At 42.5% G+C, this 25,516-nt stretch overlaps 1 long non-coding RNA gene across 1 annotated transcript; it reads left to right on the top strand.

Annotated features, from left to right (window-relative positions):
- The first annotated feature begins 23,087 nt into the window (after window positions 1-23,087).
- LOC128413899 (uncharacterized) lies at window positions 23,088-25,138 on the top strand. Its single transcript, XR_008330514.1, has 3 exons — window positions 23,088-23,134; window positions 24,013-24,156; window positions 25,089-25,138. It is a non-coding gene; the product is annotated as an uncharacterized LOC128413899 (long non-coding RNA).
- Window positions 25,139-25,516: the final 378 nt, after the last annotated feature.

The following is a 25,516-nucleotide window of genomic DNA, read 5'->3' as shown; positions in this document are numbered from 1 at the left end:
ATTGCAAATTTTGGACAAGATGGACTGTTTCAAGAAGTGGCAGAGAGACATTTCCAGATTTGTCTGGCAGGGCAAGAAGCCTAGAATAAAATTTAAAATATTAACTGATGCAAAGGAAAGAGGCGGATTTGCCCTGCCAGACCTTAAACGCTATTATGAATCAGCAGCATTCTGCTGGTTGAAAGACTGGCTGCTTCTTGAGAACACAGACATTTTGGACCTAGAAGGTTTTAACAACGTTTTTGGATGGCATGCATATTTGTGGTACGACAAGGTTAAAGCACATAAAGCATTTAAAAACCATATTGTCAGGAAAGCATTGTTCAATGTCTGGATAAGATACAAAGATTTACTGGAAAATAAAACCCCAAGGTGGTTGTCACCAATGGAAGCGAAGGCTCAGAAAAAGCTCAATATGGAGGCCAAATGGCCGAAATATTGGGAAATATTGGAACAAGAAGGAGACAAATTGAAATTGCAGAGTTTTGAGAAATTAAAAGATAAAGTGCGAGACTGGCTTCATTATTATCAAATAAGAGAGGCCTATAATTTGGATAAAAATATTGGCTTCCAGGTGGAAAAATCAAAATTGGAAACAGAACTGTTAGATCCCAAAACTAAGATACTTTCAAGAATGTATAACTTGCTGTTAAAATGGATTACGCAGGATGAAACGGTTAAATCTGCCATGATGAAATGGGCACAAGATATTGGTCACAACATTGTTTGCTGACTGGGAACAGTTGTGGACCACCGGTATGAAATTTACGGCATGTAATGCCCTAAGAGAGAATATTATGAAAATGATATACAGGTGGTACATGACACCAGTCAAGCTTGCAAAAATATATCATTTGCCCGATAATAAATGTTGGAAATGCAAAGAAAATGAAGGTACATTCTTTCACCTTTGGTGGACGTGCCCAAAGATTAAGGCTTTCTGGGAGATGATATATAATGAAATGAAAAGGGTATTTAAATATACCTTCCTGAAGAAACCAGAGGCCTTTCTCCTGGGCATAGTCGGCCAATTTGTGCCAAAGAAGGATAGAACTTTCTTTATGTATGCAACAACAGCAGCAAGAATACTTATTGCAAAGTATTGGAAGACACAAGAGTTACCCACCCTGGAAGAGTGGCAGATGAAGGTGATGGATTATATGGAATTGGCGGAAATGACTGGCAGAATCCGAGACCTGGGAGAAGAGTTGGTGGAAGAAGACTGGAAGAAATTTAAAGACTATCTTCAGAAACACTGTAAAATTAATGAATGTTAAAATGATGTTGGATTGAAAATAAGTGGCATTAGCAACAAAGTTAATAAGAATATGCAAAAATGAATTGATAAATGGATGAAAATATAGAATTATAATATGTTAAGATATAGAGTTAAGATAAACAAAAGAGGGTAAGGATTTGCTGATTTGATTATTTAAATGGGAATACAAAAAGGGGAGGTGTGAGGAGGTCAAGGAAACAAGCTAATTAGTTTAAAGTTACTAAAAATGGACGCGGGTGGCGCTGTGGGTAAAAGCCTCAGCGCCTAGGGCTTGCCGATCGAAAGGTCGGCGGTTCGAATCCCCGCGGCGGGGTGCGCTCCCGTTGTTCGGTCCCAGCGCCTGCCAACCTAGCAGTTCGAAAGCACTCCCGGGTGCAAGTAGATAAATAGGGACCGCTTACTAGCGGGAAGGTAAACGGCGTTTCCGTGTGCTGCGCTGGCTCGCCAGATGCAGCTTTGTCACGCTGGCCACGTGACCCGGAAGTGTCTCCGGACAGCGCTGGCCCCCGGCCTCTTGAGTGAGATGGGCGCACAACCCTAGAGTCTGTCAAGACTGGCCCGTACGGGCAGGGGTACCTTTACCTTTACCTTTACTAAAAATGGATTTGTTTTTAATTCTTTTTTATCTATTTGTTTTTTGTTTTTTGTATTTTTATTCTTCTTTTTTCTTTTTTATGTATTTTTCTATGTCTTCTTTTTTGTATCTTTTTCTTTCTATGTGACTTTTTTCTATTTTGTAAACTTATGTTTTTGTAAAATCTCAATAAATATCTTTAAAAAAAAAAGCTGGGTGGAACAGGCAAGTCTAAATGTGGGAGAAAACATGGAAGATTTCTACTGACAAGGAGTTCCCTTATGGAAACCTTCCCCAACGTTGTGCCCTCCAGATGTTTTGTAGTTCGATTTCCATCATCCCTGATGGTTGGCCAAGCTGGTGGGGGTTGATGGGAGTTGGAGCCTGTAAATCTGCAGGGCACCATGTTAAGGGCTGTAACTCCATGACAGAGTCCCGAGTTCAATCTACCCCAAGAAAATCTGTGGTTTAACAAATGGCATTTGGGTTTTCTGTGGATTACCATTTGTTCCAATTTAGCACCAAAGAGTGGGTTTTCCAGGGGAAAGTGATGGGGGCAAAGACAAAACCACTCTGATCCATGCCTATAAAGTGGGGGACAAGCAGAGAACTGAACTTAAAAATGGATAAATGAGAAACCAAAATTGACAGATTCGCCTATCTCTAGTCACAGTATCTACTTCTGCTGTAACGAATCCTGAGCCAGAAGGACAAACAGACTGACTTGGTATACCATAGCTTTCCAGGTTGCATAAACTTGGTCCTGGCATCGAAAGGCCGCCTCTCTTTATTGGCCTCATGAATAAATAGGACAGCTTGCAGGGACTCTGTTCCTGACCTTGAAGGTTGAAAAGGGTCATAGAAGAGTAGGAACTTTCTCTTAGCCATATGTTCACTTGCTCGCCCATTGTGCCATCCTTCATGCTTTCATGAACTCAGAACTATTTCCTCTAAACCAACTTGTTAAATGCGTGAGAAAATTGACAGGTGTGTGTAAACCCATGCAGACTATGCATAGGGATAGAAAACACTTCTGTGGTTTAGAGAAGTTTAAGCCCAAGATCAAAGTGTTCTGTATTCTATCTCCCCACCCTGTTTCTGATTTCTCTTCACATGGCTCTGGAAATTGGACTCCTGCTAAGATAAATACTTCATTACAGCACTGCAGATGAGTGGAGCGTCCCCTAGCCAGTAACCAGCTCAATCAACTGACTTTCTATTAGTTTATTTTTAATCAATTGTCATTAGGAAAACAAAATTAGAAAGCACAAGGCAGCAAATCAAATGCAATACAATTTTCTTTAGGGACCTGATCAGTTGAAACTCCACTGTAAATCATCTTACACTTGAAAGATTACACACTATGTCTTACCCAGATGAACAGTATGCTTCTTTATTAAAACACAACTTTCTCTTTCTAATTCTTTTGTCTGGGGGGGGATTATTAGGTGGGCTTGAAGGCCATGCATGAGAAACTTCAAACTTTTTAAAAAAAGTAAAATACTGTATGACCACGAGCCTACAAAGTATAAGTTAAGATAGAGTGAGCATCCTGTAATAGCTTTCCTCTCCCCCTGCCCACCATCTCCTCTGTTATTGATTTGTAAATGGGTTGTTTTCCAACTACTGTACACTTGCAATCTACACTTTAGACCAGCCCTTGACAATATTTCCAATAATGCTGAACTGAAATGGTGGAGGTGCTTTCAAGAAGCCACTTACCGTTAAACAAAACCCTCCCTTTGGGCAGTTTTATACACCTTTGTGAAAGGGTGCAATGTGTGTGTGTGTGTGTGTGTGTGTGTGTGTGAGAGAGAGAGAGAGAGAGAGAGAGAGAGAGAGAGAGAGATATGGTATGAAGCAGCTAGAGATTGATGCTCCCTCAACTTGGAATGTGTACCCCACTGAATGAAATGTAGTGCAAGGGGAGTACAGTGGTACCTCAGTTACATACGCTTCAGGTTACACACTCCACTAAGCCAGAAATAGTGCTTCAGGTTAAGAACTTTGCTTCAGGATAAGAACAGAAATCGGGCTCTGGTGGCGCGGCGGCAGCAGGAGGCCCCATTAGCTAAAGTGGTGCTTCAGGTTAAGAATGGACCTCCGGAACGAATTAAGTACTTTACCCGAGGTACCACTGTATAACTACGTGCATCATGACATGTATCACAATGCAGATGCCATTCCTCAGCATCTGCACTGCCTTCCTTTTCGAAGAGTTGCAAAGATTACCTTGTGAGTAGCAGTGCATATGTATCCCCTCTTCTTCAAGCAGCAGCAGACTGAGGAAGGATGGCTGCAAGCAGGCATGAAAAATTTGCAAGAGTGTGAAAGAGGTAGGTCCACTCCCACATGTATCTTTCACGCTTCCCCCAAAATGGCATCTTTCATAGCAAAGGTAAACCTGTTGACCAATTGCAGTCGTTAACAGTCGTCAACAGGTTTACCACACCTATCAGCCAATTACCCATTCCTACCACCCTTCTGAGTAATACCCCTCCCCACCCTCTCACTATATATAAGGGTCTGGTGACTTCTGTTGCAGTGTATCTGAAGAAGTGTGCATGCACACGAAAGCTCATACCAAGAACAAACTTAGTTGGTCTCCAAGGTGCTACTGGAAGGAATTTTTTCATTCATTTATAGTACTCATAACTCACATCTTTGTCCATAACAAAATGCATAAGCAACTGTGAAACATATTAAAAGATCATTACAAAAACAATCCCAATGAAACATGGTAATGATAGTAACCAGAAAACCAAATGAAATTAAAAATTAATGCAACACAAAACACACATACAAGTTTTCAGCAAGAAAATCTACAGGCCTTCTGGAATAAATCCACAAAATGGGGGCACCACTGAAGGGAAAAGCCCTGAGCTTTGATAGCCATTCATTTCACCTTCAGAGGAAGATGGGACTCATACCATTGTCTTGTAAAATGGCCGAAGCACGAGTAATATGAGGCAGTCCCTTACTATCTTGCTTGCTTTGTGAATCTCAGATTTTGTGTGCCACGGATTCTATCAAATTTATTATTTAGATTATTGACTCATTTGTTTTTCTTTTTGCATAGAACCCGTTGCATACAATTATGTCCATATCAGTGACATCCCATTTGTTCTGCCTGAGCCAAAACAGCAGCCCTTTTCGATCTGCCTATAATCAATAAGCGGCACTGTACTGTCATGTTTCCTCTGATTTGGAACTGCAGCTGTTCACAAATTTGCACTTGGAATATATCTTTCCTACTCCCTTTGGCAACAGTTTGCATTCCAGTGCTTCTGTTCCAGGCCTCCTGTCACTGAAAAGATTAACACTATATAGGCAAGCCACACTAGCCACCTCTCTCTCCTCCCTTCTGGTTCATAGTGCACTGCAGAGCCATGTTAAACTGAAGTGGATTTAACTGGCCACTCAGCTTGATGAAACGACCTGGTGTGTTCCAAGTGTAGGTCACCTGGGATGCACCATTTAAACTTCAGTTTACACAGTTTGAGACGTGGGGGGATGGGAGCTGGTTCTCTTGTCTTGTTTAAGGGTGAACAATTTGCCACCCAGATGGCTGGGCAGTGTAGCATCTAAGCAAAACGTGGACAGTTTCCCTGGAAGCAAAGGGATGTTTTCAGCTGAGACAAAAAAGAAACATGAAAAAGAAAAAGGACAGCAGTCAAGCATTTGACAAGACAATCAAACACACATCGGATGTGTAATACATATAGGAAAAATCAGTTCTCAAGACCAATGTGAAAATAGTAAAATAATACTGAAATTATTCTTCTACTCTCCTTCTTCCACTCCTCCCATGCCCTCTCCACTTCAATCAATATTTCTAGTGTCCTAGGGCTAATTAACATACAACATTAAAAACAGTTTAAAACAAATTACAATCACAAACTAGGGCAAGTCCTAAAATATGTCTCTATCTGTCCATCTATCTCAAGTTTCAAAGGGCGGGGTATAGAAGTGCATATTCAGCATCTGACCAAAACAGCAGAGTGAAGGTGCCAGTTGCACCTCGGTGGCAGAGAATTCCATAGTTTAGGGGCTGCCACAGAGAATGCCCTCTCCCAGGTCCCTGCTCCCATACTTCTCATGGCAGTGGAACTACCTAGAGGGCCCCCTCTACTGATCTCAACATCTGAAAGGAAGCTTGAGAGGAATACTGATCAGATGTGCAGGATATAGATGACTGCGCTCAGCAATGGGGTTTAAAAAATAATGATGCCAAGACTGTATGTGAATCAGTTGGGAGATGTTGAATGGTTCGTGTAACACAAAGCTGGCTATGAAGACAATGCTGGCCCCACAGTCCTACATTTTAGCCACTTAGAAGTCTACATGTGGCCCTTGTCAGCAATCTTTCTAAAAAAAAGTAGTAGTAGTAGTAGTAGTGTGGGTCATATTTTGAAATGAGCAAGGGCCAAAGAGCCATCCATATTGGCTCTACCCACTGGAGGCCTCAAGCCAAGATGGAGGTAAAGTGCATGGCTGCCAAGAGTGTTTGGAAGAGTCTTTTCATTTTAAGCACCTCAGCTATTCAATCCCCCAGTTGCCTATGTTTTGGTTTATGAAAGAGTTGGAGCAGTTTAAGAGCATAAGGGTGAACTTTGACAGCAGCACCAGGAAAAAGATTGGCCCTACCATGACAACTGACATATCAAGCAGCTGATTATGGGTATGATGAAAAAGCAACAAATGGTGACTTAGTTTAGTATTACAATATTTTTGCTGGTACAACCACGGGGCTTACACCAGTTTCACAATGCCTCAAAACATAATGCTTTTCAGTGGACTCAGATGACACATATACCTTTATCCATGTTGCACTCAAATTGCAAGGGAGCTCTAGGGAATGAAATGCCTGCACTCCTAGTGAAGATCAAGCTACTTACTACACAAAATGATGGGATTGCTTTGTCTTTAAAGAAATGGACTTCTCTTTATTAGCTCTTGATGGTGGAGCTGCTTCTCTCCTGCCCCTTCACCCTCTTCACTGGCATGCAAATTAAGTTGGAGAATAACTCTGCATTAATCCCTCATGACCTCCTATACAAGGCCATTTTCTTTTGAAAAGAGGATTGGTCCTGAGCACCCACAGAGTCTTCCTATGCAATTTATGAACTACCCTCAAGCACTGCTGACAGCCTGATACATGGGTCAGCAGCACATCAGTTTTTCTTGGTGAATTATTAAGCTATTAACTCTATAGCTTTCTCAGCTTTAAAAAGTGCACTTTTGCTGTGCACACAGAGGATGAATAGCCTCAATAAATTCCATTAGGCTAAGGAACAATAAGAATAGCAGAGTGTTGACTTTAGGAAAATGAATGCAGCCCAGGGATTTGTAGCATTGCATGGTACTCTCTTTTCTTTAGGTGGTTTGGGAACTTGTTCTCTCTCTCTCTCAGGAGGCACCTGCAGTGAAGTTTAATTTCTACATTTGCTTCTAGATTAGCACATGACTTGAAGCAACCTAACCAACCTAACAGGGATGAAGGCAAAAAAGCACTTGGCCTTCTTTGCCCTCGCTTCCATACTTCCCAGAATCTGATTGACTGGGACAGCTCCAACAACACTACAGGGAGAAGGTGCAACTCACTGGCTATTCAAGTAAGGCAAGCCCACCATGGAAATTTATTAGAAAGTCTCCCTTCTCCCTATAAATGGACAGAAATTCTCTGTCCATTTTTACAGGTGGAGAATGGTATCATGAAAGGTGAGAGGGAACTTCAGGCCAGCCTTTGAGAGAAGATGAAGAACATCATAACTATTTATTTTACTCTTCTCAACTGATAAGAAAGGAGCCACTTCTGCTGATTATAACTTCATCTTTGCTATAAAAAACCCTCTCAAAACTTTCTATTCTGATTTTAAAACAAATGCTAGCTACCTCTCATTATCATAGATATGAATAAATGATGCAAATATATATGCCTATCAATTCATTGAAAAAGTCTATGGCTGTAGATTTTAAATTCTTGTTTTCCAATTTAGCATGTTTTAATTTTATGCAATTATTCAGTGCAGTATGTCAAAATCTCTACTCCTGCTGCTAAAGATGAGTGTCCTACCTATGAGTAAATGCAGGAATTGGACTTATCTCAGATCTGTGCCTCTGGACAGGAGACCATATGCAAACTGCATAAGCATGCCAGTGCCTCAAATTAGACTTCCTAAAGAGTAACAGATTTAGTTCCTCTGTCTCACTCTGGGAAATAAATCTTTTCCAAGATTTGGGGATGGAAGATTGTCAGTTGTTGCTCTTTCCAGACTGCAACTTCCTTCTATTCTGCACCCAAATATGATATTAGCATCAAATGGCTTTTTGTTTACTACTCAGTGGAGGAAAGGCAGTGTTTTTTGGGGGGTTTTAAATAAGAATCCCAGAAGTTTTTTTTACTGCTGCTTTGCCTCTTGTTTAGAAATCAGTCATCATCAGTGAAACTTAGAGAGATTAGTATGGATGAAGACCTTGCATTGCCACTGCTCATCTAAGTCATGCACTTACAGACTCTCTTGATGAAGTCTCCCTTCCCTCCATGAATATTTTTTTCTTCATCCAAGAATATTACTCGGAACACCTCATGTGCAGTGTGATTACTGAACACACTGCAGTTTAGTTCTGCTCAAAGAACCATAATTGGATATATCAAGTTTTCTACTTAAGAAATCAGTCTTGAATCTTCACCATTCACCAATTTGTCCCACTGATAACTTACTTGTTTAAAGCAATCAGTGGCACACCTCAGTGGGTGCTTCCCCCTACCTTATTTCTCTCTCAGCTGGTTACAAATGTTCTCACCCCCTGAGCTTTTTATGATATGTGTGTAGCAGAGATGCAGCATGCCTGGCCTCATCAGATTTTCCAGGCTGCTGTGCTTCAAGACTAAAGGTCAACAACAAACCAAAGCCCCTTGGGCCAGATACCCAGGGATTATTCAGTCAAAGCACATCACACTTTCTCCTGCTTAGAGAAGATGATAAAAGAATCCCACCTCCCCATCCTGCACTGTGTGCATGGAATTCTCTCTACACATTATTGCGATCTCTGTAAATTCAAGGCCACATCCTAGGAAGATGGAGTCAAAAGTTCTTATGTGATTTTTTTTTTTGGGGGGGGAGTCTTCCAACAAATAGCACTCACTCCAGTTGTGATTCCCCAAAACGAAAGTCATACTTTCTCCAACCTAGGTATTATCCTCTATGAATGGCTAGTAGGCATTATCTTCTATGAATTTGTCCAATAGTTGCCATCAGTGGGCAAAGCTGATAAGATCAGAGATGCATCTGACCCAGAAATTTGCCTATCAAGGTAAATGTGGAATTTTCTGCTCAGAAAAAAAATCCAAAGGGTGTCAAGGGCAACAAAAAAGAGTTTCATTTAGACTAAATTGCATTTATCTGGATAATTCATCTCATTCCTATAAGCCCCTCCATATGTGGAAGCCTATTTCTGCACAAGGAAACATCTATTGGATCCTAACTTATATTTTATTGAAATAATTTATTTTTTTACTTTATTAAAGGCATTTTCAATCTATTTTCCTTTGACTAGAAAATAAAATTAATTTTAGAAGAGACTCAATAGCTCTAGGGCTACAGTGACTTTCACAACACAAGTATTGATTCTTCAGGGGAAAAAATTAAATAAAACTGCAACAAAAGGGCAAAGTAGTTTCCTGACATCTACAGCTGAACATGCCATTGCAACTGAATAGACTGTAAATATATATATATACGGTATATATTTGTGTGTGTGTGTGTGCATATGCTTTGCTTTGTGGGTGTCTTTATCTTGTAAAATAAATTAAAATGTTATGATTGCATTTTTTATGCTTATGTTACTCATTGTTTAGGGTATGAAAGCACTGAGATCTCAACTCAACTAAAAGTAAAGTACAACTAGTCACCCATAGCAACTATTGGCCCTAGATGTGTGATCCTATCGGCATCACAAGCTGTATTCAGAGTGGGGACTGAATGAGCATAATGATGCAAACTGGATGCACCTTTGCACTAGGGTAGCCACCCATCACAAAAAAGAAGGCACAGATTTGCAAACAAGTTGCATGTTCAGTTATTTATATTTTGTGTCATTCCTGAAGTTTCTGCACTGTGTACCTAAAAACTATGGAAAGCAAGAAAGCATATATATTGCATAAAATCAGTTAAAATTAATCATTAATGAAACTTCCTTAAAATGCCTTGTCTCCCTTATTAAGGGTTCTGAATCCTTAAGCTGGCTTTGTACAAGACAGACCTTCAAACAAAAGATGCCTCCAAATAAAGCGGGGATGGAAAGAAGGTAGATCAGGATCTACTTGAAGAGCTCTGGATGATTCGCAGTTGATCAGCAAAGCATTCTGATCCTCACTTCTTCCACAGCAGATGCTGTTGAGATGAGGAAAGCTTGGGATGAGGAAAACTAGGCATGGGTTTTATGGGATAGGATTTTGAGCTCACAATCTTGTACTGAAAAAAAAAAAGTTTGGGCTTCTTGGAGGAACTGGACATGGAGAAAGAGGTTAATTTCATTCATGGACCCATATGTATGAGATGTATGAGATAAACCAACAGGGGAAAGGTCAGCCATAACAATGGTCCAGTGATTAAGGCATGTTAGCTCATGTCTGTGAGTCCATGAGTCAGAGTTTGTGTTAAGTCTTGAATTGCTGTTGCAACAGACATGCTTTTGACATATATATCTGTATCTGTATCTGCAAAACCTACAAGCTGTATGTATATACAGTAGTACCTCTGGTTAAGAACTTAATTTGTTCCGGAGGTCCGTTCTTAACCAGAAACTGTTCTTAACCTGAGGTACCATTTTAGCTAATGGGGCCTCTGTTACGAAAAAGGAGCAATGCAGAAGCAAGCACCAGGTGGCTGGAATGGTAAACAGGATGCGGGTGTTATTGGATTGTCCCGTGGGAAACTGGGACTGTCTGTAAAGTGCTCTGAGAGCCGGATGTTACCTCAGAGCAGCACATGACCCTGTACTGGAAGTACATGGGTGGAGTTTATTCTCTCTCTGCAGTGGGAAGCAGAGTGTGCAGACATGTTTCTCTGCACTGGTGAACGACAGGAATAAAGACATGTAGATATATTTCTGTCTGTCTCTCTCCCCCTCCCTGGGAGAGGAGTGAGGGGGAGTGGTGTGTTCTCCTTCACGTTGAGGAGAATCGCCGATTGGAGACCTCCTTTGATCTTGCCGGGAGTCGCAGACGGGAGGTCATAAGGAATCAAGCCGGGCACCTGGAGGGTGGCCAAATTCCTCTGGACTAAGAGAAGAGCTGGAGGCTCTGACTTTTGGCTTGAATCCCGACAACTGGTAGCAGACCGGTGGTTATCTGATCTATGGGAATCTGCATGAGAGGTGAGAGGTCGATGAATCGTTGCCATCCTCTGCACCTAAGGAGATAAAGAAAGCGTCTGCCTGCAGCCAGAAGCTGAAACAGACAGCTGGACACCGAGAGGAGTGTGTTCCAAGGCAACGGAGCCAGAAAAGGTATGCAGCATTTCGGGCAAGAGAGAATGAACGCAGAAAGGCTTAATTTCTGGTTCACAAGAGCTGCGTTTGAGAAAAACAGCTCTGAAAGAGCAAGCTTGCATACCAGGAATTCCTGTGGTTTAGATAAGGAGTTCCGTCCTGAGCAGGTTGCTAGGCAACGTCTGCCAGTTACTGAGTGGCCTAAAAAGAGCCTGGGAAATCGAAAGTGTATCTGCGCAGCTGTGCAAGGGTTTTGAAAAAACAACCCAAAGGCTTGCCTGCCAGTGAAAGCAGTAAACAAGCAGAGAGACTTTTGGGAGTTTACTGGCTTGAAAAGTGAAAGCTGGCTTGAGATTGACTGTAAAGCTGACCCTTGGATTCAGCATGGATGCCAAGAAGGGGGGAGTGCCCCTGAGTGCCGTGGTTCTAGATGAACACAGCCGGCATGCTGCACTGGAAGTAAAGAACAGGGGGAGGGAGGAACGGAGTTCTAATTCCCCCACCGATGAGGCTACTGGAAAGGATGCTGTAGCTTTGAATGCTGTGCAGTGTTACAGTTGTGGACAGGCTGGGCATCTTCAGCGGAGCTGCAAGAAGCCACATCAGCCAAAAGGAGTGAAGGGCCGCTCAGCAAAGCCTGAGGCGTCAGGCAAAGGTCATACCAAGCCTACGGTGGAACCTGCAAAGGCTTTGATGGCGAAAGGAACCACGCCAGACGTTGGGAACGCGTTTATTATCGACACTGCAGCCACGGTTCATATGTCCCCACACAGAGAACTCTTTTCAACGTTTAAGAAGCAAAGCTTCACTGTGACACAGGCCAATGGTCAGGAGCTAGAAGCGGCTGGCGTGGGGACTGTCTATCTTAAGAGTCTGGACTTGACAATAAACAATGTTTACTTGGTTCCTGAATTGAAGTTCAATCTGCTGAGTGTTTCGCAGATTGCAAAGAGAGGACTGAAACTGTCCTACGATGCTGAGAGCTGCGAGATCTACAAAGATGGAGAGTTATATCTTTCTGCCAAACAGAAGGATGGACTTTATTTGTTGACTTTTGCACAAAGTGATTACATGGAATGTAATTCATCTGTGTCTAACCTAGTTTCTCTTGCAGGTGTGAGCAAGAAGGTGACCGGAGTCAACAGAGCATTTCAGCGGGTGTATGCTGATGTGATTGGTCCTCTAGAACCATCTAGAGGCAATGCAAGATACTATCTTGTGTGTGTGGATCATTTCTCTAACTATGTCTGGGTTTATGTGTTGAGAAAGCCACAGGAAGCCTTGGAGAGGTTTCAGGAGTTTTGTGACAAAGTTAAGAGTATGCATGATGCTAACATTGATTGTCTATTCACAGATGAGAAGCAGATTTTTCTTTTACAGGATTTCCAGAGGTTCCTGCAGAAGAAGGGAATAAGACACAAGGTTTCTGTTTCAGCGGAAGCGTGGAACAGGGGTGTCTGTGTACGGGTGAACAGAGAATTGCAAAAGGGGATGGAAGCGCAATTGCTAAGTTCACATCTGCCACATGAGTACTGGGCCGAGTCTCTGATGTCGTACTGTTATACGAAAGTGAGAGAGGTTTCAAAAGAGTTGGGAAGTTCTCCTTTTGAGAAACTGTTCCACAGAAAACCTTCTGTTGCCCATTTCAAAGTTTTTGGGTCTCATGTGAGAACAGAAGCTCCAGGTGGAGTAAAGAATGCCAGAGGCATTTTTGTGGGGTATGAAAAGGGTCTCTACAGAGTAATTTTGTCTGAATCTGGTCAGGTGATTCTCACAAAATTTCTAGAGAGTGCTCCTGAACAGGAGAGAGTGATAGTACACACATTTCCCACTGAGGACGATTCAGATGATGATGATTTCACTGATTTCAGCTGTACAGAAAGTGATGACACTGAAAGCTCGGAGAGCTCAGTTGTCACAGTCATTGAGAGGAAGTCTCACACAATAGATAGGCCTTCACAACTGAAGGATGAACCACTGTTTACCATTGGAACTAGTTCTCCAAAGAGTCCTGAGACTGGACCAGTGAGCAGAGAGGATCAGCACCTCATACGTAGGTCTGAGAGAGTTACAAAGGGTCAACCACCCAAGAGGTACTCAAAAGAGTTTGCTAACTTAGCTGTTGCATGTGTTGCTGTTGTAAACAACCGAGGACAGGTTGGAGCTGTGTCTAAGTCAGAGACAAAGACACAACAGAGAGTTGCTAGCCAAGGTAATGCAGATGCACTCATTCCTTGGAAACCAGACAACCAGAGAGGTACACTGGGGAAACCAGTGGCGGGGAGTTCCAAAGGTGGAACTGAAACAACAGGGGAGTGTTATGTGTATAACAACTGTTTGTTTTCTTCTCTGGATCATGCTTTGCTTGCTGCAACACGCATTGATTCTTTTGGGGGAGGATGTTACGAAAAAGGAGCAATGCAGAAGCAAGCACCAGGTGGCTGGAATGGTAAACAGGATGCGGGTGTTATTGGATTGTCCCGTGGGAAACTGGGACTGTCTGTAAAGTGCTCTGAGAGCCGGATGTTACCTCAGAGCAGCACATGACCCTGTACTGGAAGTACATGGGTGGAGTTTATTCTCTCTCTGCAGTGGGAAGCAGAGTGTGCAGACATGTTTCTCTGCACTGGTGAACGACAGGAATAAAGACATGTAGATATATTTCTGTCTGTCTCTCTCCCCCTCCCTGGGAGAGGAGTGAGGGGGAGTGGTGTGTTCTCCTTCACGTTGAGGAGAATCGCCGATTGGAGACCTCCTTTGATCTTGCCGGGAGTCGCAGACGGGAGGTCATAAGGAATCAAGCCGGGCACCTGGAGGGTGGCCAAATTCCTCTGGACTAAGAGAAGAGCTGGAGGCTCTGACTTTTGGCTTGAATCCCGACAGCCTCCTGCTGCTGCCACGCCGCCAACGCACAATTTCTGTTCTTATTCTGAAGTAAAGTTCTTAACCCGAGGTACTACTTCCGGGTTAGCGGAGTCTGTTACCTGAAGCGTTTGTAACCCCAAGCATTTGTAACCCGAGGTACCACTGTATCAGTATCCAGAACTGTATTACTGAAGCCTGATCTTCTGCAGCAGTGAACTGTTTTATACCTTAAGCAGCCGCTGTGTGGTGACTGGAACCAGGAGCAACTTCCACTTTGTGGCTATCTCACCTCAGATCCCCAACAAGGCTGAGCTCAGAGGCAGTCCGCTTCTTAGTTCTGTGTCCTGCACTTCCACATGCCACAATTTTGCACATGACTCTGGTTGGTAGACCTTGGTGTTCAAATCACAAAACCAACATATATCCTGCAAGTCTGAAATCTGCCTACCCTGGAAACAGAGGACTGGTCAGCCCTTCAAAGAGTGCATTGTCCTCTGTGAAATAGGACACATGGCAACCCAGGTTTACACCCACATCAGACAGTAGACTCCGCTGTTGGATTCAGTAGATTTTCCTTAAGACAATTCTTTAAGGATTGTTGCTTTTTTAAAAAATGATGTTAAAGTCACTCAACAATAAACTACTGTTTCCAGCAAAAGATTGTACAAGGAAATGAAATATCTCTGTACAAACCACATGCATAAACAGGAGGGAGCATTTCCTCCCCTCTTTTGTGAGATCCCGCTCACCTTTCATCCACAAAACATTTCAAGCTCCATTTCCTCCAAAATGCTGATAACTACCATTACCTGAACTAATTGAGAATCATTATCTGCTGCTCTAACTAAAGGCCTCCTGTGATCTCTAAACCTCCTTTAATGTCTTCATGAGAAACAGCACACAGAGGAGGCAACTGGAGGGTAGAAGGAACTGACAGCTAAAAATACGGATGACACCCAGGGGATATTATTTAATTCATCATTACAGAACAGTATGACTGGGCCTTTATGGCATCATCTTCAAAATATATGGAAACTACAAACATTGTCTCAGAGAGTGAGAGTAAGGAGCAGGGCAAAACTCCCTGCCTCTTCAACAAGTATGGTTCTATTTAAGCATGTTAAGACAGACACTGGGACACTTTGCATGTTTTTCGGAGTACAGCTAAGAGATTTTATGGGTGAGCCTAAAAAATGTTAACATGATGCAAGCATGAGTTCTGAAAATGCATGCATCATGCAGGTACAGAACTCCCAAAATCATGATTGGCTGCAGCTCTCTGGCTGGAGATAAACACATTATATATTTTATTTATGCATATCTGATTCTGAACATGGCAGCTGTGTTCTAGTGCCACAGATGATAGGATCAACTCAGAAAGACAGCTGCAACCTCAAGGAGCTATATTTTTAAAAGTGAGCAACCTTTTTGGTCCATAGTCCACTTGTGGAGGTGGATTGCTCCTCGGAGGCCATGTGGCCAATACTGGTGGGTGGGTGGAGCCATTTACACACAGTAATTGACACACATCTAACACAGAGAGACAGAGATCCTTTCCTCTCACACTAACACACGACTATTGGAGAAAAGCAAATACATTTCCTTCTCTTAAGCTTCTAGTTAATGCATGTGTTACTTTAAACAACACAAGGGCACTGTTTGTCCACTCCAAAAAACTGAGCCATTTTGTTTGTTGCTCTCTCCAGACAATATGTGATATTTTCTCTGTCTCATTTCCACTCCTCCTGTAAATAGTTCCTACATGAATAAAGCCTCTGAACTCCAGAAGCTAAGTGATTGTTCCAATCTAATTCACCCAAGCTACAAGGTCAGCTGACAACAACATAATCAGAGTGAATGCAAGCATGCATGCACATATGAACTATTTTGCTGGAGGGCAAATTTTTTTTTCAAGGGAGGAGGGATCCACTCACCATGCTCCACCTCCACTCCAGTGGTCTGCTGCCAATCTTATTGTTAGAAATGTTGCTTGTGCATCCTTTTTTTTTTTTACTTTGAAGCAGGCCACTTAGGGACAGAAGATACAATTTATGGGGCAGATTTGGCCCAGGTGATATAAGTTGCTGTCCGCCAGTTTTCAGAGACATAAGGGTCTTTGGGGTAGCTACAATCATCAAATCACAAAGAATGAACTCATGTCTCATGATTCCTTCTACTGCTGCATGAAGAAATGTGACAAATGTCATTTCTTGTCAAGCCGTCAGACTAAGTATTTTACGCAGATAGCTTGCAGCTGTTGCCCTTCTTATATCAATATAGATTTTTACTGACAGCTGAAAAAACCCCAACGAAACCTTACCGTGTGTTCAGAGTCAATGAAACCTTCAATATCTGCTTGAAAGTCCTTTCTTCCTCCTTTTGAATATTATTTGGTATCCTTTGCTTTCACATAAAACCAAACACCATGAAGCTCAAAAACATTCAAGTGAAATGCACTGAGCATCAATATTGTAACTGGGCCCAGGATGGGGCCAAGAGTGAATAATCCTTTGCTGGCACCAAATCAAATGAAGCTGGGTAGGAGGGAGGAGGAATTTGCCTTCCTATCTCTTCTCCGTTGTGCAAGGAAGAAAGGTCAGTGATTACAAATGAAATGATGCAATTAGACACTTCAAGGGGTATCATTTTCACTTGATTTTTATCCTCAGCCAAAGCTACCATTCTATCATATCCTCCATATGAACCTACATAATGGGGACACTTCCAATTTTCTCTGTGTGCACAATACTTACTGGTACTGTTGACCTTGATAGCAGTATTTCAGCATTTTACACTTCTGTTTCAGCTACAGTGGGGAAGAGCAGTTAAAAGGAAAAGAGGGATAAAGTGCCACTGGTGTATTAGATCAGAGCAATGTACTTATGGCTATTCAGGGATAAGATGCATGTTTATATCAAATAAGTGAAAGGGTGTTTTTTAATTTTAAAACGTTAATGTGACCGACACAGTTAAAATACCAAGTAAGGGAGAGTCACGATTTACTTAAAGCTCAACCAGGTCAAAGGTTTAACTGAAGCAATAACACCATCCAGGTCTCTATCATCGTATAAGATGAATGATCAGTGGAGCAGAATGTATCATATAAGAAAAGATAACTGTTTGGACCAAAGGCTAAATATATAACACAAAGGAGAGAATTGTCAGGAAGTCTAAAACTTGAACTGGGATCGAACCTTTCATTGAGGCTGGAAGCCTGTGACTAAGGGTCAAAGTAGGTGTGGTGCTAAATGTATCAGCAATCTTTTTTATTTTATTTTAAAGTAGCAATAGCAGGTGAAGGGGCAGTTTTCATTGGGGCAGCAGGAAATGGGTTTAATCTCTTCTTCTCTGCTGCCATCTGGACAAAAATTATCCTATTGGAGCAATTCCAAGGGCCTTTTGGCATTTCCCTCACTGTGAGAAGTGAAGTTACAGGGAACCAGCCAGAGGGCCTTCTCGGTAGTGGCACCCACCCTGTGGAATGCCCTCCCACCAGATGCCAAACAGTTAAACAACTATATGAGTTTTAGAAGACATCTGAAGGCAGGCCTATACAGGGATGTTTTTAATGTTTGAGGGTTTTATTGTGATTTTAATATTTTATTTTTATATGCCTGTTGTCTTTGTCCATGGAGTTTTCTTGGCAGGGATACTGGAGTGGCTTGCCGGTTCCTGCTCCAGGTGGATCACATTTGGTCAAAACTCTCCGCTATGACCTGTCCATCTTGGGTGGCCCTGCACGGCATAGCTCATAGCTTCTCTGAGTTATTCAACCCCCTTTGCCATGGCAAGGCAGTGATCCATGAAGATCCCATGGACTGCAAGAAGATCAAACCTATCCATTCTTAAGGAAATGAGCCCTGAGTGCTCACTGGAAGGACAGATCCTGAAGCTGAGGCTCCAATACTTTGGCCACCTCATGAGAAGAGAAGACTCCCTGGAAAAGACCCTGATGTTGGGAAAGACTGAGGGCACAAGGAGAACGGGACGACATAGGACGAGATGGTTGGACAGTGTTCTCGAAGCTACGAACATGAGTTTGACCAAACCGCGGGAGGCAGTGGAAGACAGGAGTGCCTGGCGTGCTCTGGTCCATGGAGTTACGAAGAGTCGGACATGACTAAATGAACAACAACAACAACAATATTTTATTGGGAGTTGCCCAGTGGCTGTCATTCTTACTAAAATGGTATTGCAGCCCCCATGGAATGTTTTAATTGAATAATAAAATAATAATTAATAATTAATACTATTATTATTATTATTCACTTGATTGCAGGTGAGTTATCACATCAAATTTGGCCCTTAGCAAAACAGTTCCTGGGAACTGAGAATAGGGTGCAGTCCCTACACTGCTACCTGAATTTTTTTGCAGGAGATACCAGCAATTGAATTAGGCTCCCATGCCTGCAAGGTTTCGGCCATACCAATAAGCTATGGCTGCTTCCCCTTGTCTTGGCATAGGAGCTCTATTCGTGCACAGATGGAAAGAGGAATGTTAAACATATATAGCCTATTACAACAGCCAAGGTATTTTTAACAGGAATGATGATTCTTGGACGCTTGATTTCTTTAACATAGATTTCTTTCATTAACTGACAAACTTTGCTTATAACAAACCCAACACTGCCTTTTACAAACTGTAAAGAAAAGGGGTGGGGAAGAAGCAGGGCAACTGAGTTGCCTTCACTTTCTTCATTGTTACTCAATGAGTGTTACATAAAAGGTTATCCCCTTACACCTTTCCCTGTGACACCCCCCACCCAATCCCCTCTACGAGAGGAACTCACTGTTCCAACAAAGCCTCTGGACTGGCCAAGACTGATCTAAATACTAGAAGCCCTGCCCTTCTGGTCTTCATGGTTAACAGAGCTTAAGAACATAAGAAGAACCCTACTGGATCAGACCACAGACCCATCTAACGCCTTGCAGTGGCCAACCAGATGCCTATGCACAATTAAGTGTTGGTGTGAATCTTTAAAGCCCTAAACGGCCTCAGCCTAGTATACCTGAAGGAGCATCTCCACCCCCATCATTCAGCCCGGACACTGAGGTCCAGCGCCAAGCGCCTTCTGGCGGTTCCCTCACTGCGAGAAGTGAGGTTACAAGGAACCAGACAGAGGGCCTTCTCGGTGGTGGCACCCGCCCTGTGGAACACCCTCCCATCAGATGTCAAGGAAATAAACAACTATCTGACTTTTAGAAGACATCCGAAGGCAGCCCTGTTTAGGGAAGCTTTTAATGTTTGATGTTTTATTCTGTTTTTAATTTCTTGGGAGCCACCCAGAGTGGTTGAGGAAACCCAGCCAGATGGGCGGGGTATAAATAATAAATTTACTACTACTACTACTACTACTACTACTACTACTACTATGGGAAGCCCACAAGTAGCCCTCTCCTGTTGTGGTTTCCCAGTGGCTGGTAATTCATAGGCATGCTGTCTCTGATCCCGGAGACAGTACATAGGCATTGTGGACTTCTGCATACTGCACTTCTCCAGTTCTGGTTCTAGCAGATAAGAGGGACTCTTGGCTGCAGAGGTGCCAACTTGCACCCAAGATTGAGAGGGCCCAGGATGCATCACATGTGTGTGACGTCGTGTGTGCAATGTGCGACACGTTCGATGTCACATCATTGGGAGGAGGCCGAAAGTGGAGCCCAGAATGAGGCGGCTTCAATGGCCGATGGCTCCTCATCTCTCATGCTCAGGAGGAGCCAACCTCTGAAGCTGCGTCAAACTCAGCTCCACGCTCGGCCTCCTCAGCTCCCTTCCAACAAATATTGAGGGGGCTGAAGACACCTCAGTCCCATGGAGTTGGTGTCCCAGCTTGGCTGGAAACTCCTCATCCCAGGTCTGGATTTGGGTGATGCTGCAGTGATCAAGGACTCATCTTCATTATTAAAAAGTAAGGGGTGAGGAGTGTTTTAAATGTGTTATAACACCGTGACACCAGATGGTGCTGTGGAGTTCCGTCTTTCAGCAACGTGATTTCCTATTATGACGTTTACAACATGTTTTCCTGAAACCATTTTTTAAGTGTCTAGATCCAGCCAAAGTTTGGCTCTGGAAAAAATATAAAAGTTAGCAGCTGTTAGAAGATCCCTTCACACCTATTTAGTTGTTGATCTCCTTCACAACAGAACTCAGTGGTTGACTGAAGACTTTAAAAAGCTTATTTCCTGGAACAGTAAAAACCATTCCTTGTTATACTTAAAAAACAACAATAGGTAATTTGAAGCTTGTGGCTGCCTCAACATATTTATGAATATATGCAAACCTGTTGTAGGACGACATTGCCAACTTTAGATTATGTAGACCCACTCTGCCATGATCCTTATCTCTGATACAGGAAGGTTTTTTTGAGGGGGAGGGAGATGTTTTTTGTTCAAAGATAGTTTAATGAAAATCCCAAAGCTTGAAATTGTGTTCAATCATGGGGAGCAAAGTATATCTATCATCAGTGTCAGGTAATGGGATGCTGGATTTGACAGGCAACGGGTCCCAAATTTCCTGTGACATAGTGCAGAAATACAGGGCATATTTTGTATGAGATCTAAAAGCAAATGCTTATTTCTTAAATGTGGATTTGCTTGGGAATCTGACATTTCGTAGCTCTGTGTTAGAGATTTAGTCTCTTTTTTTGTATCATACACTTTTCCAGATTCAACACTTCCAAACTTCCCTGCAGATCAGAACACATCTCCCACTTGGATTGCTCACAACTCCAGATTTTGCAGTGCATTTTCTATGGGCAAAATGTGCACACAGTACGTATTTCACACGATGCCAATGCTTTTTTGTGACAGTATTTGCTGTTAACAGAGTAGCACCACCTCTCTCTCTTTTTTTTCTGTCTATGACAGGCATTTTGTGCTGTTGCCCACAGAACTTTTACTCAGATGTGGGTGCCAGCACTTTTTTCTTTTGTTTTTCCCCCCAAAAGCAGCACTGCATAAAAAAATACATACATGTAAAAGCTGTGTAATAAGTGCAGCGCAAATCAGAACAAAATGCACCCTTTGGGCACACAGGGCACATCTATAATCAAATGCTAGCAAAATCCATAGTGGGACAGAATTAGCTGCTGTGTCCATCCCTGCTCTGTATCTGTTTCATCAAAATTATAAAATCAACAAATAAAAATTTGCATTTGTGTGTGTGTGTGTGTGCGCACGCTAGCTTTTTATGGGCTACTTCAAGGCCACTGTTCTCCTTTCATGTGCTTCAGACCAAACTTGGAGCAGATAGCCATAGCACTCATGGACACCTTATTGAGTGCAGGGTGATCAGATTACGAGACATCAAGTCTCTGAAGCAGCTTCTCAAATCAGGTATTAAGTCATTAGTCCACTGACATTCTAGGGAGGAAAATGTTACCAAGGTCCATGTTCCTTTGAACCTTTTCAATCCTGACTGTGCCACTTGCTGAAGCCTCACCTGTACCTTCTTTTTACATTTTCATTCTCTCAGATGATCACAAGGGTAGTTTGGAGGTGTGATGCTGAGCACTGTTGCCTCTGAACCTTCATAATACATTGGGACACAGTCTTGGAAATCAAACCCATTTTTGACCCATGCTAAATTGACTTGTAATCAGAGGGAATGATGACTCTGCAGCAATCTTTTCCCACCAGCATTTAAAAGAATTTTTCTTCTTTAAAAAACCAGCAGAGAATTTGAACTTGTCTCTCAGTAGGTCAAGATATTAAAAACGTAAAGGATGGAAATAAGAGTCATGGAGGGTAAAGGTTACAGAGATTATAGAAAGGTAATTTGAGATTTTTTAAAAAATGCCTTATCTATAAAATACATTGTCACTTTTAATCTGACAAAACTCTGCCCTTTTCCCGATCCAGCAGTCTCTGGTTTCAAGACATAATGTGATGTTTAAAACTTTTTGTTGGCATCATTGTAAGGTTAAGCTTATACAGCATGCCACTTTCCTAAGGTTTATGTGACAACACACGGTAATTAAAATAATGACTTTTTTGAACAGGAACTCACTGGAACTCAGCTCTTGCAGCTCTCAGGTGGGTGCCATTGCCATTATAAGTGAACATGGGAGACGTTCATGGTGAGTTCTGGCACCTCTTTTTCTAGAAAAATAGCACTGATTAAAACTAAGCATTTTTTGGTATAATGTATGACAGGGGTCGGCAAAGTTTTTGTGGCTTGGGCCAGTTCACAGTCCTGCAGACACCGCAGTGGGCCGGAGTGCGCATGCACGCACACATGCACAAACGCTATTTCCGGCTCTCCTTCCGGCGCGGAGGACACGTGTGCAGCTTCCCATTGGCTGCAGGAGCTTCCTGCAGCCAATGGGAAGCCGGCCAGCGTTGCGGAAGGCTGTCCCTGAGTGGGCAGTGGGGGTCCATGGGCCGGTTAAATGACCCCCATGGGCCGCTTATGGCCCATGGGCTTTAGGTTGCCGACCCCTAGTGTATGATAATCCTACATCTTTCAGCAGAGATAGAGAACTTGTGGCTTTCCAAATATTGCTGGACACCTCCCATCATCCCTCTGAGAAGTTGGAAGCCAGGAAATTCCCTGGTTACTTCAAGTCAATATGTAAAATTCATCTCCCTGCTTGTTGCAGCTTTTGGCCCCTAGTGGTTATCATGTCACAATGCTTCAGTGACACAAGCCAAAATCAGCAAAATTTTCTGTCTCAAATGAACAGCAACCCTGTCAAAGTCTAGACCAGGGAGTAGAAAACCTGAGACTCTATGGAAGTTTTTAGCCTCTCCAGTTCTCATAAGCCCCAGCTAACATGACAGGATGATGGGTACTGTAGCTCAACAACATCTGGAATGTCGCATGTTCCCCAGCCTTGAGTCTGACTAAGCATTTCTATGCATCCTTGTGTCCATCAACTAGCTTCTCCCAAGAGAGTGAAGTGAGGCATCCTCCATTAGCTCAGGTAAGGCCAACTGCTATTTTGCTCCTCCTCTTCCAAAACCACCCTCATCAGCTGCCATCATACCTGGATGAGGCAAATGGAGAAATGACACAGCAAGAAGCCCTCAGAGCAACTGCCATTTGGCTCCTCCCCCTCCCAGAACTGTCTCCCACAACAACCGTTCCATTTGGCCGTTATGGGACTTCATGATGTGTAATCCTATGAAATCACTGACACCTGCATAAGCTTAGTTTCCTTCTTCCTCTCATCAAATTCCCATTTGTATCCCGTCTTCTGAGATTGCAGGCCATTATTATAAAACATAAAACACCTTGAGTGCTTGGCAGAGTGGTGGCATATCAGTGTAGGAAATAAATACGCATATTTGGAATTAGCTGAAACGCTCACACCAGATGAGTCAAATCGGTGTTAGAGATTTCACCACAACGAGCACAATACAATATAGATATAATGCTGACTTTCCTCTACCTCCTATGTTAGTTTCTAAATCAGGAGCTTTTGAGCAGGCTGACAGTTAATAACAACTTAGAGCCAATCCCTGGGCTGCTGACCTGCTTTGGTCTGTTCTGTTTCCTTGCCAGCAGCTTGAGCAAAGAGAGTAGTTCAGTTGTTGGGCCTGGAGCTGAGAGGATTCTCTGCTAATCCTTTCCAGCCTGGTGGGTTCACACCTCAGAATTATAGCAGCAATATGTCATCTCTCCATGTCAGTAGACATTCAGGTCTAAATAGACCCCCTTGGGCACTTGGCAAACTCGTCCCTTCCACAAAGGGCAAGGATTTGCAGAACTGGATGAGCTGGAAGGAAGCTGCAGCAGCGTTGGGTGATAATAGTACGGACTAGGTAGATATAACCCATCGCCATTTGCATATTTTGTCAGTGAACTGAATATAACCATCTGTGAAAGAAGATGGCTTCCAACAGGTGAAATGAAACAACTGTCACGTTGAGGGAGGACTCAAGATAATGCCTTTGGAACACCAAGGCAATATGCTTGGACAGAACATCTGTGTCGAAGCATCTGGTACTGCTGGCTGTTTGCATTGCAGGAGTTTTTTTTAAATATGAAAGTTAAGAGAGAGCAGGAGGGTGATTTGCAGTGCCGAACACACAGATTGCTTGATGGATGGTGTGCAGAATATTTTCCTGACAGATCAACTAAGGAAAGTTATTCAGCTTAAATTATATTTTATCTTTGGTTTCATGCACAGTGATGGAGGAGAATCTCATTTGGTCTGCATTTTAAAGTGAACTGACCTAATTTGCAGCTCCTGGACTAATCCACGAATTGGTACTATCTCATTTTTCTGAATTTTGCCGTATAATTTTAAGCTAAAGGGGGGGAAAAGATGTAGTACTGGTGAAATGTAGTACTGGTGAAATTTGGTACAATGTACCAAATTTCATTAAGCATGCATGCTTTAGAATATAGTACATCTAGAAATGCTAACACTGCGATAAAATGTGTATTTAAATGTGTCAAAATCATATTTAAATATGAGTTTTTGTATTTTTATTTTTTTTTAAAAAGTTCACACATTAATGCACAAATGGAATGAAACAACCTGATGAACAACTACATCTGAAATTGACATGGTCTGAAAACAGACTGATCCATCCATTCCTAAACATAACTAGCAAGCAGTGATATTTGAAGAGAATTTGGCAGCTCATCTTTAGGTGAAACCTCTGAAGAATTTTTGATGAAAGCCAAATTTTCAATTAGAACTCTCAATGGGGTTTCATGCATCCCTTCTTGGCACCAGAGGAAAATTCATAGCAAGTTTAGACTCTTCTGCATGTAAAACCGCAGAGCAGGTAAAAGACAATAGGGCTTTCAATATGTTAGCAAAAATTTATCCAGAAGCTTTCACACATCCCTAGTTATAGGGATGGACTGAGGAAGTTTCTTGAAGTCACAGAACTATTATTGTTCACACATCTCTTCTACAACAGATTGAAATGACAGAAATTCCAGTTGAAAAAACGAAACGAAAGGAAGGGAGATGTTAACTTCCTGTGCCCTTGTCACCTGTAGAGCCCTGTGTGAAATCCTGGAGAGCTGCTGCCAATCAATGTAGACAAGGCTGAGGTAAATAGATCAATGGTCTTACTCAGGATAAGGCAGCTTCCTGTTTTCTTATGTTCCTTCTAAACCACCAACATGAAGCATTTTTAAGGGGTGGAAACAGATTGGGATAACATTAGAATGGTATTTATGTACCAGTGGGTACAAACATTCTAGAGATTGCTGGATTCCTGTCTTTAGGAACATACCCTCCTGCTGAATCGGATCAGGGATCAGGGATCCTTCCATATTTGTATTGTCTATACAGGCAATCCCCGTTTTGCGTGGGGGTTATTGTCAGGGAACTGCCATCAAC

This window comes from Podarcis raffonei, chromosome 5, assembly GCF_027172205.1.
Source record: "Podarcis raffonei isolate rPodRaf1 chromosome 5, rPodRaf1.pri, whole genome shotgun sequence".
NCBI classification, from domain to species: Eukaryota; Metazoa; Chordata; class Lepidosauria; order Squamata; family Lacertidae; genus Podarcis; species Podarcis raffonei.
The sequence above is the reverse complement of the archived record's forward strand: the minus strand, read 5'-3'. Positions and strand labels throughout refer to the sequence as shown.